Source organism: Caretta caretta, chromosome 16, assembly GCF_965140235.1.
Source record: "Caretta caretta isolate rCarCar2 chromosome 16, rCarCar1.hap1, whole genome shotgun sequence".
Taxonomy (NCBI): Eukaryota; Metazoa; Chordata; order Testudines; family Cheloniidae; genus Caretta; species Caretta caretta.
This window is the reverse complement of record NC_134221.1, coordinates 14,492,170-14,505,472: the sequence shown is the minus strand read 5'-3', so window position 1 is coordinate 14,505,472 and position 13,303 is coordinate 14,492,170. Positions and strand designations below refer to the sequence as shown.

The window sequence follows — 13,303 nt, the reverse complement described above, 5'->3', positions numbered from 1 at the left end:
AGTACATAAACACCACCACAATGGTCCCTCCTAGCCTTGGAATCTATGAATCGTCCCTACTCAAAAAACTTGTACAGATTTTGCTAGACTGAATTATAACCAGGGGGAATAACCTAAAGAAAAAAGGCAGGGCTGAAGGCTCTCTGAGGTTCACTCAGGCATTGTTTCTAAAGTCCAGGCATAGAAGAACAACAGAAACATACTGCTCCGATTTCTTTTTCAAGATACAATAACCCAATTCTTCATCCTGATAATGCAAGGGCAAAATGTCACAAGTTACAATATTAGGAAAGCAGGTGTGTAATGAGCTCTTGAGCTGAAAAAACTGGGACACACCCTATTCCCAGGGGGGTGCTCTAGTGTCAAACTACTCCCATCCAGGATATTTTGTGCTAATAGATCATTCTACTCCATTAATTCTTGGAATACTGCAGACAATGAGATCAGTTGTGTGGGGGTTGATCTGTTTTCTCTGGCAGAGAATATCCAATCCTTTCAATCTTACCAGCCAAGTGGAGTGTCCATCATTCCTTGTTCAGTCTAAACCAAATCCCACCTAAGGAAAACACATTAAGAAGTCACTGGTTTCAGAGGAACAGCCGTGTTAGTCTGTATTCGCAAAAAGAAAAGGAGTACTTGTGGCACCTTAGAGACTAACCAATTTATTTGAGCATGAGCTTTCGTGAGCTACAGCTCACTTTGCTGTAGCTCACGAAAGCTCATGCTCAAATAAATTGGTTAGTCTCTAAGGTGCCACAAGTACTCCTTTTCTTTTTAAGAAGTCACTGTCACTCTAATGCAAACTACAGATACTCCAACCCCAAATATCAAGTAGCCACCCAGACAATCAGATATTATACACATCTAACTTAATTAATTTTATAGCAATACCAAAGTATTTGCCAAGTTATATAAATTGATATGGTGATTTTTCAGCCATACCAATTTGAAACTTCATACTTCATCTCTCTCAACTGAAAAAAGGAAAGAAAAGACAAAAAAAAAAGGATGTTGAGTCAGTGTTTTATAACTTTAAACTAGCCTTCAATTCAGACCAATAGGTTTTAAAGGAGACACACTCAACTACAGCAAGTCCTAAACCAAGTGAGCCAACAACTCTTTCAGCTGCCTCAAATAAGTTCTAGAATGATGCTAGTCAGGTTTCAGTCTATTGTGACCTCATTACTCACTGCTTCTCCAGTAAATAGATGTCAACATCATATTTAAAGAAACAGAGAAGTCTAATAAAGGCAGAAAAGAATACAGTGTTTTATAACCAGCATTTCACCTTTAACAAAGTTATACCATATTTTGTCCACTGTCATTTTAAAAAATGTGACAGTTCCCTAGATATTAATCTACACAGCATACGAGTCACTACAGAATGCAGATGCAGCCACTGTTTCCATTGTGAACCTATCAGCCTAGTGCAGCAAATAATTATGCTTTGTAATGTGCTTGAGAGGAACAGTAACAGTGCAGAGGACCATTACAAAATCCATAGTGGAGGACTGTTTAGGAAGCAATCTGAGATCACCACTTCCCAACGTAATCATTGCAGAGCAGACAATTTAGAGATTCTCCGTAAGGAGAGAGGATGCTACAGTAGCTTACCCAGATCCATGCAAAACAACACTGGAGGCACCTAAACTGCAAGAGAACTGTAACTGCCAGCAGTGAGGAAAAAAGCTAATAGCTGTACAACTTAAGAAGCAACCCCAGCTCAAAGGGTCACAGTATTCAGCTCAAAGAATTTTACAGGAAGCGTGAATATAGGCTTTCACACAGAGCTCGATAAGGCACCAGTAGTCTGACCATTCTCTTTTCCTAAAGAAAGTGTGTCTTTCTCTGCTCCTGTACTGCTGTATATAGTGAGAGATTATTTTATAATAGGATAAGAAGGGCAGGAGCTTCCTTTCTCTCAATACTTGTTACGTTCCATGACTGTTCATGGAAGATCTCAATGAGTATACAAAGTCACTTACTACTGAGCTGCTCTTGTCATCAAGGCTCCAAGGTCCCTTCATTGAAAGGTTGCTGACACTGACCATCATGAACTCATTCTTGAAGCAGCCAAAGGTGCCAAGGTGAACTTTCTGCCTCACATCATCCTGGAAGAGATTTAACAGACAATTGTTATAATAGTTACAAAGGCAGGTGTCTGCCAATTAAAGAATTGGGCGTGGGGGGGAGAAGAGAGGGAAGACAGTGACATTTAACTTTAGGGAAGTTGTTATTGAAAACAGACTCTGGGTAAACTGCAATGAGCCAAATGTAAGTCAGTTTTGGGCATCCTTCAGAATACAACCAACTGCTTCATGAGACATGGTCAAATACAACTTCTCAAATCATCTGAATGCCACGATATTTTTCAAATACATTAAAGAATTTCTCTTCAGTATTTCCCTGCTGTATTCATGATAAAGATGCAAATGAAGGCTATTGTCTTGGCTCCACTGCCTAGTGTAATATTGCAACACAAAATAAAGTTGTAGGGGGATCAAGACAGTCAGTCACTGTTTCAATACTGGTTGCTTTTCTAGAAAGCAGCTGTTGTGGCGAACTAGAAAGGACTTAGCTGATTCAAATACATTTCCCTGGCCCAAGCCCAGCTCTCATTTGGGTGTGTTATAAATACCACATTATACTGTGATCCTGTCAAATCTCACATGTTAAGCAAGGTCAAGCTGGATCAATGCTTAGATGATCCGACAAAAATCTAAGGTGCTGGAGGAGTGGAGTAGGTAGTTCAATAGGTGGCCATTTTCCCTTCTAGAACTCAATGAAGGCCTCATCTTATAGCTAATGGACACTCATCTGAGAATACCATCTTTTCGGTGAGACAAAATGAGATACTTGGTATCTGTGGTCATGAAGATTTCCATTGCACTTCAAGAACATTTGTATTAATTCCACCAATAGCATAGTTCCACTTCAAGTAATTACATTCTGGGTACACAAAATCCCCTTGGAATTTTAGCTGTGGTGTTCTCCACCTCCTGACTTAAATTACAAGAGTAACTGTTTCAGCAGTGGAGGAAGTGATCCCCTTTTTCCCTTGCTGATTTAACGAAGGTAAGAAGGCTTAATCAGGTAAGGCTTTTAAAGCACACCATGATATTCAGATGAAAGGCAATTAACATTAAAGTGTTATGCTCAGGGATGCCACAGCATGGAGTACGAAGGTCAGAACCCTACTATTTTGCATTGGTACACCTAGAATTCTGCATCGTCTGAGGCATCTCCCTCCTTGAAAAATCAACAACTGGAGGACAGTCAGAGCAGAGAAACAAGAACTAAGACTAATTTAAGAGGAAAATTTGAAGCATGTATTGTTTGTCCAATTTTTAAATAAGAAATTGACAGGTGTATGAAGGGCATGAGGATTAAAGATGAAGATATTCGCCTCCACCCCCAGGAATAATGGGTTGAAAAGGAGCAAAGAAAAAATGTAGGCTGAATTCCATCAGTTTAATAGCAAAGGTGTATTAGATAGTAGAATACTCCTGAAACCCTCATTGCTCAGGCAAACTAAAGCTAGCCTGGACAAGGCATTGGAGAACTGAGCAGGGGATCCACAAAGCACAATAACCGGTTCTCTTCTCTGACCCCATCTCTGATTTCTATTAAACTTGTTTGAGATCCAATTTAAAATACTCCCTTATGCATAATTATTACATACATATATGCACACTAGTTCTAATAAGAGGTAACCCCATTATTAGGCTAACTTTGTGAATAACAAGATGGTCCCCTTCAGTCCTCTGAAGGAAAGATACTAATGGCACATTTTCACAGTTCATTCTTTGTTTAACAGATTATTTTAGTGTGTTTTCTCTTTGGCTTCTGGGTCATACTTGTGCACTTTAAACAAGAATCTATCTGGTTCATCTGCTACTACTCTCCACATAATGATTATTAATCCAAAACAGGAAACCTATACTGTTTAGATAATATACAGCCAGATATGGTTTACCCACGCTTGGTATAAGCACCAGTCTGGATAAGGGGGGAATGAGTGTGGAGAAGAGACAGGACACTTCAATGATATCTAATCTTCTATCTTGTACAGAGTGTGTATAGTTTAACTTGCAAACAGAATCATTTGCTTGTAGCCCAAGAATGAATGATGTTTGGAAAATAAATTTAACTTAAACTATACTTAATCAGCAATGTTTCATTAACATGCATACCCCCTCACAAAAAGATGGTCAAAAAAGTTTAATACATTACAGCCAAAATATTTTTGCTCCGACTTTTACCCAGCTTTAAATAATTGCACAGTTTATAGATCCATGAGACAGATTTTCATCTTTTGAAGAGACGGCACATTTGGTCATTAATTTCTAATAAGAAAAACTACAAGCTTGGAGAGCACCCATGAACATACCAGATCAGCAGTTTAAAGATTATAAGTTGTTAATACTTATCTTGCCTCCCACTAGTAAGATTCTTAAGACTCAAACAAATTTTGCTTTCATTTCAAAAGTGGGGTTGCAGAAGTATAAACAAGAGCAGAATTTGGTCCTTATATCTGCAATAAAAGAGGAGACTTGTACGTTGCAGACTGTTTAATTCCAGACAAAATAAGAAGTTATGTTGACCTGTGACAAGGGATATGGACAACTGAGGTATCACCAAACATACATAATTGTAACTCATACATGAAGTACTTGCAGAAAAGCTGTAAAATGGATTTTGGAAGGTTATCCCACATGAGTAATGGAAATCTGAGATTGTTTAGAGAAAGTCTCCAATATAATAATAATTTATTAAAATGTTAGCATCTTAAAACTAATTAAACAGGAAGCTACTAACCAGACAACATGATGTAAAACAGAACAGAATATTTTCTCCCTTGGGAGTTAGTAAATTGAAGAGTTGCTGTAAAGTAAGATATATTTGTTCATTTAACGACTATTTAAGAAACTCTTAATACAACAATATAGAATTTCTGTATAATTTTGTTAGCAGGAAAGCTTCCAGTGATTTCAGAGGGGAGACCAATTATTTTAGCCTTACTCTTCATCAAAGTTGATCACTTGCTGACAAGTATATAGATGGGACCTTTACAACAGGTTTTTCCCATACCATGAAACAATTTGAACAAATTTAAGGTCCCAGTGTTGTGCCAGACACCTAAAAAACAGTTTTAAGGACTTGTCAAAAGCTAGTGGATTTTTGTCATGTTAAAAAAAATAAATTAAAAAAGTGATGCCTTGTCCACACAGGGCAATACCACTGTACAAGCTGAAGTCGTTTAAAAGCTAATAATGAAAAGTGTTTCATAGTACAGGAAGATCAGAAGTGCAGATAAGGCCTGAGGGGAGCTCCATGAAGACATCACCATCTTTTTAATTAAAGGAAATGCTGAAAGTTATTCTGGGACAGCTTTGAAAATTCTTTCCATGTGTGTATTGTTGTTGTTTTAAGTTCAGACTCCCACTCCCCCCCCCCCCCCGCCAAGTTTCTAACCTTCTCTGAAACATTCTGCACAAAATATTAAAATTGCAGACAGCATGCACTCCCAAGGAGAGAGTTTCCCCAAGTGAATCTTACTTGTATGGACTACCCTTTAAATGGCAAAACATTTCTTTGTATCTTCAAAGAGAAAAGATACTTCATAAATAAACTTATAAAAATGACCCTCATACTGAAGGATGAGAAACAAAATAATCTCTCTCTAAAAGCAAACAAAAAAGTTATAAACAGAAGGAACACTCTTTGCTCCAGTGTGTTAACTATTGTGACATCACAAGTACGTGGGTTCTTTTAACCAACTCTGCTGTCAGCAGTTTGTTTCAGGAAGCGTAATGTTAAATATTCACTCACGAGGTGTGGCCTTTAATTTGGCAAACAGATCTGGTGTAGTTAGTTACAAGTGAAGAGCCAGTAGCAGAAACATTTTACAAGGGATTTCTCGTGATACAGTTAACGTATGAGCTAGGTGTTTGATTAAAAGTTGGAAGCCACAATGTAAAAGTGGAGATGCTGCACTTCCAGCATGCATTTTGTCAAATCCCTATATAAACACTGTAAGCTTGATTTTTAAGCACCTTTCTTTTCCTTCAATGGGAAGTCATTGTCAGTTCTCACAACATTCCTGTGAGGTTATATCAGTATTCCATTTTACTGTTCGGGAAACAGGCAGAGAGGATAAGTGACTTACCCAGAGACAGTGAGTCAGTGCCTAGGTAAGAACTGTTTTCAGAGTAGCAGCCGTGTTAGTCTGTATCTACAAAAAGAACAGGAGTACTTGTGGCATCTTAGCGACTAACAAATTTATTTGAACATAAGCTTTCGTGGGCTACAGCTCACTTTATCGGGCTGTAGCCCACAAAACCTTATGCTCAAATAAATATGTTAGTCTCTAAGGTGCCACAAGTACTCCTGTTCTTTTTTAGGTAAGAACTATAACTCTTAACATCAGCCTCCCACAAAGCCTGCTGCCTTAAAATAATAGTTTTCAGAGTAGCAGCCGTTAAATCTCCCCACTGTATTTTCTACTGAATGCACCCGATGAAGTGAGCTGTAGCTCACTAAAGCTTATGCTCAAATAAATGTGTTAGTCTCTAAGGTGCCACAAGTACTCCTTTTTAAAAAATAATAGTGTACTTGATAGCATGGGGATTGGCTTTGGAGTGATTCACTCCCTCCAGCCCCCCTTTAAATATAAGAACATTCTTACTGCTGCAAATACTTTAAGGGTGATTAGTGTGCATTTAACTAAGAATTTCCTATCTTTTGGGTTGTAAACTCTCACTCTTAGTTTTAATTAGTTTTCCCTGTTCTAAAGATCACATGATGCCTGTGTAATAACACAAAATTTGAAATAAGCTCATTTGTGTTATAGAAGCAAATACTTTATTTTCATTGCACTACTGAGGACATAATGCCATATCACCCAGCATTTTGAGATGCTGGGCTTGGAATGAGATGAGGGGGCACAGCCAACAGCTATTAGGATAACTACTGGCCAGGGGTCAGTTTGAAAGTCTGGGAAGTGAGGAAGAGAACAACAGACTAGTATCCAGGAGAAACTGGTCTAGTGCTTGGTTGCTGCTCACAGCTTTCTGAAGACAGGAGTCTTCTGGATTTACGGCTTTCAGACGGGTAGTACAACTAACCAGTGTCTTGTCAGTTTAACTCTACTGCTGCTTGAGAAGCCTGTGAGCATGAGCACAGGCAACAATGCTCAGGAAGGCAATAATGCAATTGCTTAAAATGCTAAACATTTGTAAGAAACTTTTAAAAATTCAAGTTCAAGCCCTGCAGAAAATTATGACTTAGTTTCCTTTTATCACTAAGGAAAGCTTCCTACTTGCCAAGGGCCAGTGAGTTTTTCAAGCCTTCATGTAAGAGATTTGTTATGGTTACTGACAGATGGCCCTTCAATAGTTGCATTTTGGATAACACAACATTCAGGTATTTGCGTACTAAAAGAACTTCAGCAGGCATGCCACAAGGTGAGGGAGGCCAATAACAAACCTGGAGCCACCCTCAGTGATCTGTTGCTTCTACAACAAACTGCAAGCCATACTTGACGTGGACAGCACCCTGCATTCTACTGTGGACACTCTGCAGGAGCCTCATGCCAAAACCCCTGCAGTGCACAGCAAGGAGGAGAAATCCCCTCTCTCAGGGGCAGACGCAGACCATGCAGCGAGTCAGGAGCTGTTGGAAACTCCACTGGAGTCAAACCATTCCTGCCAGGTGAGCACAGATGAGCCCACTGATGAAGGGAAAGGGAGCATGGGTAAGTGCGTACATGCATTATTCCTTATAAGCATTTCTTACCTTTTTGTTACCCGAAGCCTCCTTTCCCTACTCCCATTTAAAAAAAAATGGCTCCACAAGTTAAGAGAACAAAGACATTGATTTTTGATTGCTCATGATACTTGCACAATGTTAGCAAATAAATTTGAAAAGAATAGTATTGTAGTCCAAATTACACAATCCCCCATCACATCAGCGTCCTGTGCTTGGATAGGGGCAAAAGGCAGAGGTAGAGGGAGAGTCTGCTTTTCCATTTTTTGGCATGGTGGGTGAGGCAGGCAGAATCATGCAGAGTATATTGTTTATCAGAGTGGAGATGTCCTTTTTATCCTCTTGTGCAATCTTGATCAGAGTTTCACACAGATACTGTGCAGCCTCTCCCAAACATTTCTAGGGATGGCAGTCTCAACAACAGGAGACTCTCTCACACTGCTCTGTGACGAGTCTCACGCCACTCTGCAATGAGTTCCACTGGCATCATAGCTATGAACTGGCTAGAAGCTTACAGGCCCAGTTGGCTTCAGGACGGTAGTAACAGACAGGTTCTCTGTGCCTTTGTCACCCTCAGGAGTGAGATAACAGCCAAAAACCACCACTGCCTGTGAAAACATTGGCAATATTCACTGCATTTTCCCTATACTCATGCCCAGGGGCACCCAGGTTTTTAAACCTTTCATGCAACAGACCCCCACCACCATATCCCACTCAACAGGCTGTATTCACCCTGGCTTGAGCTGCAGGGCGGTGCTCCAAAGCTAAACTGGCAATTAGCATTTCTTATTAAAAAGGTATTTATGAGTTTTTCTCTGTGGTGACTGTAAGTCTGTTTTAATCAGCAGCCTCTGGCATGGTGGCCTTGAGAGGTGTCCCCTCCACACTCTGCTCAGGTGAAGAAAGAAGCAGAGCAGGGAGGATATATTCTGTGAAAAGAAAAGGAGTACTTGTGGCACCTTAGAGACTAACAAATTATCTGAGCATAAGCTTTCGTGAGCTACAGCTCACTTCATCGGATGCATACTGTGGAAAATACAGAAGATGTTTTTATACACACAGACCATGAAAAAATGGGTGTTTATCACTACAAAAGGTTTTCTCTCCCCCCACCCCACTCTCCTGTTGGTAATAGCTTATCTAAAGTGATCACTATTTGTGCTGGAAATGGCCCACCTTGATTATCATGAGCTGTAGCTCACGAAAGCTTATGCTCAAATAAATTGGTTAGTCTCTAAGGTGCCACAAGTACTCCTTTTCTTATTGTAAGGAGAGTGATCACTTTAGATAAGCTATTACCAACAGGAGAGTGGGGTGGGGGGAGAGAAAACCTTTTGTAGTGATAAACACCCATTTTTTCATGGTCTGTGTGTACTAAAAATATCTTCTGTATTTTCCACAGTATGCATCCGATGCAGTGAGCTGTAGCTCACGAAAGCTTATGCTCAAATAAATTGGTTAGTCTCTAAGGTGCCACAAGTACTCCTTTTCTTTTTGCAAATACAGATTAACACGGCTGTTACTCTGAAACCTATATTCTGTGAGATCATCCAGTCCTCTACAGCTGCTGACCATGAAAACAGGGCTTGGAGGAGCCAAGGATTCAAGGCCATGGAGAAGGACCAAGTCTGGGCAGAACAGCTGCCGCAGAAGAGGCACAGGGACCAAGAGATACATCAGAAAGTGCAATGGGACATCATGGTTTGCTCAGGCAATAGACTCAGATGTTGCTGCATGCCCAAAAACCCTGGACGCAGCAGCCTTTCCAATCCATGGAAATCTTCACAGTCACTGCTCCCTATTCCCCCAGCGATAACAAGCAGCAGCATGGTGTGAACCTTTACCTCTGCCCATTCCATGCCATGGAAAACAAAGAACCACAGCTACACCCACACTCATCTGTGAAAACCATAGGATCGGTCACAATACACTACGTTTTGTAACGGGACTGAAACCCTCAGATAGGTTTTTAAAAACCATTTTTTTTTAAAAAAAACCTTGGGTCTTCAAGTATAGGTCACCCTCTTACAGTGTTGCTAAAGTGTTTTTACTTGCTTCTCCACTGTCAATGACGTTTCTCAATTCTAGTGTCCTTCCGCTAGAGGTCTAGGGAACACTCGGTACACAGATCCAGGAAAGTGGCCTTTCACATCCAAAAGTTCAACAGCCACTGTCATCCCAAACCTCCATTATGATGCAATCCCACCAAGCAATGCTTGTATCTCGGGCCCAGCAGTCATGATTCACCACGTGGAGCTGTTTTGTGAATGCCAGCAGCAATCTGGAATTTTTATTTGCTGTGTCCATCAACATCTACTCATTGCTGAACATCTCTTCGTCCGCCTCACACTTTAAAATGCTTTAAAAATGGCCCCTATAGTATGGTGAAAGTATCACTGTAGAAACTTGACCCCTAGTTCTCAGAAATCCTTGGGCAAATTCCTGGTATCCCACAAAGCACTGTCAAATATCCCACTAGGTATTGCACTAGAAGTGGCATGGGGCACAGACTGCCTACCCATGAGTGCACCACTTTTTCCACCTGTGCAGACACTCATGGTGAACATGCACAGAGCCCAAGCAATAGTCAAACATTGGCAGCTGTACGCCGATGTAACTTATCTTGACTGAACTTTGTAGCATAGATGTGGCCTGCATACAAATAACTATAGTGCTGAGACCTAGTCCTCTCCTACTAGCATGCACTCTCCACACCTCAAGTAAAGTTCTGCAGCCTTCCCCAACGTAACTAGAAGCAGTGAGTAGGGCAAGGCTTGCTGCCAATACCACTTACTTTGGCATGTTCTGGGGCTTCCCACTAACAAAAAAAGAGAATGCAACTTATAGCATTTTAAGGTGCAAATAGTTCCTTTCATTCTGATGATTCCTAGAGCACTTTACAAAGTATACAGAACCAGTGAGGAGCAGTCATCTCTAGGGTGGAGGGCAACCACAATCTAGACCATAGTGGGAAGTGAGGAAGTTTTGATCAAAAAATGCTAGAAGCAAGCCTCTTCTCCTTTGAGAAGAATCACTGGATACAATATCCACACTGCTCAGATGTCAGAGTAGCAGTCGTGTTAGTCTGTATTCGCAAAAAGAAAAGGAGTACTTGTGGCACCTTAGAGACTAACAAATTATCTGAGCATAAGCTTTCGTGAGCTACAGCTCACTTCATCGGATGCTCAGATGGGTTGTTAGTCTTTGCATCTTTCATGCAAGTCCTTAAAATAAAGATGCAAAGACTAACAACCCATCTGAGCATCCGATGAAGTGAGCTGTAGCTCACGAAAGCTTATGCTCAGATAATTTGTTAGTCTCTAAGGTGCCACAAGTACTCCTTTTCTTTTCGCCAATACAGACTAACACGGCTGTTACTCTGAAACCTGTCGTTAAGTAAACAGTGGATCATAAGGCTTATATGCATTTTCTGCTTTATGGTTTCATAGACAAGGAGGCATTGCTGGACACCAGCAAGGAGAAGACAGTGAAAATATCAAGGATCCAGCAGCAGAAAAGTAGCAACACAAGTTGATCAATCATAAAACAAGAAGATTCAGCTAAACTTACTAAAAGTTCTACAGACTTTCCATAGTCTTTGTTTTTAAGAGACTTGTAGTATAATAAAACTTATCAATATAGCATCAAAAAATATGCTAGACGCTTTAGAGCAGGGGTTCTCAAACTTCATTGCACCCAGACCCACTTCTGACAACAAAAAGTACCAGAGGAGTAGCTGTGTTAGTCTGTATTCACAAAAACAAGGAGGAGTCTGGTGGCACCTTAAAGACTAACAGATTTATTTGGGCATAAGCTCTGGTGAGTAAAAAACCCACTTCTTCAGATGGATGGAGTGAAAATTACAGATGCAGGCATAAATATATTGGTATATGAAGAAAAGGGAGTTACCTTAAAAGTGGAGATCCAGGGTTGACAAGGCCAATTCAGTCAGGGTGGACGTGGTCCACTCCCAGTAACTGACGACCCCAGTGAGGGGGGACAGAAGCCTGAGCCCCCCAAACCCCATTGCCCTGGGAGGGAGAGAGGGGGCAAAGCCCCAGGGCTTCAGCACTAGGTAGGGGGACTGTTACCCAAACCCCGCTACCCTTAGGCTTCAGCCTTGGGCGGTGGGGCTCGGGCTTCGGCCCCATACCTCAGCAAGTCTAAGCCAGCCCTGGCGACCCCATTATAATGGGGTCCCGACCCACACTTTGAGAAGAGCTGCTTTAGAGGCGTGCAGGGCAGCTTCGGAGGGAAGCCAACGCGCCAGCGGGGGGGGGGGGGGGGGGTTGAACAGGGGGCCCAGGCCGGCGGGGGCCCAAGAGGAAAACAGGGAAAGAGCCCAGAAGAAGGGGCCGGACCCAGAGAAAGGGGGGACGAGGGCTGGGCCCACACAGAGACGACAGCGCCCCGGGGAGCCAGCGGGGAAGAGGGCCGGGGCTGAGCGCGCCCAGCTCCCCCACCCAGATCTTACCTGCAGGCCGAGGCGACGCACGCGACTCGCTCCCAGCCACAGCAGCGCCCCAGGGCCAGCGCCTTCCCCACCGCACAGCCGCGGCCCCGGGCGGCCATCTTCGGCCTGGCGTCACTTCCGGCCCCGGGGTCAAAAGGGGAGGTCATGTGCTTGGGGGTGGCCGTGCTGAGGTCAAAGAGGGGAGCCGGCGGCTGGGGAGGAGAGAGCGAAGGGGGGTGGGGGAGTGAGTTGGGGGACCGGGGAGCGGTTGGGCGCGGGGCGGACGAGGGGGCGGTTGAGGGGCTGGGGGTGAACGAGGGGGTGGGCGGTGAACGACGAGGCGGGGGAGGGGGTCTGGGGGATGAACAAGGGGGCGGGGGAGAGAGGTTGGGGTCTGGGGTGAACGCGGGGGCGGGGGAGTGAGGCTGAGGGGGGTTGGGGGTGAACGCGGGGCAGTGGGGCTGAGGGGGCGGGGGAGTGGGGCTGAGGGGGGTTGGGGGTGAACGGGGGGTGGGGGAGTGAGGCTGAGGGGGGTTGGGGGGGAGGCTGGGGGGGTGAACGAGTGGGCGGGGGAGTGGGGCTGAGGGGGTGAACGAGTGGGCGGGGGAGTGAGGTTGGGGGGGCCTGGGGAGTGCGGTTGAAAGACTTGAATGGACAGATGTATAGAGTGTGGAAAGCCTGAACGTGGGAGTGAGGTGGAGAGAAAGGTGGGAAACTAGGCTAGGAGGGAGGGACTGCCAGAAAAAGGGGAGTTTTTTCCTCTCTCAAACCGTTACTGTACTGTTCCTACGTTAATAATTTCCCACCTGGGGGGACATTCCTGCCCACTTCTCAATGTATTTCAACGAGGGTTGAATGATCTGATGCTGACTTCAGTGTGGTATGGTGTTTGCCTCTGTCAGAAGCTTTCAGGACCTTTGTGTGGTGTCTACTCTGTTTCCTCTAGAAATTTAACACCAAACCTCTTGGCTTTTCACACTTCATTTACTAAGGATTTCTGCTCTTACCTTTATTTTTTTAAACACACAGTCCCTACCCCTCCCCTCCCTTAGGATTGGGCATTTGACCAGTCCAAAAATAATT

General features: G+C 43.1%; 1 long non-coding RNA gene across 1 annotated transcript; it reads right to left on the bottom strand.

Moving 5' to 3' along the window:
* Nucleotides 1-538: 538 nt before the first annotated feature.
* LOC142069413 (uncharacterized) lies at nucleotides 539-12,383 on the bottom strand. The gene is made up of 3 exons (XR_012665235.1): nucleotides 12,242-12,383; nucleotides 1,986-2,111; nucleotides 539-556 (listed from the first exon to the last, which is right to left on the bottom strand). It is a non-coding gene; the product is annotated as an uncharacterized LOC142069413 (long non-coding RNA).
* Between the last annotated feature and the right edge of the window lie 920 nt (nucleotides 12,384-13,303).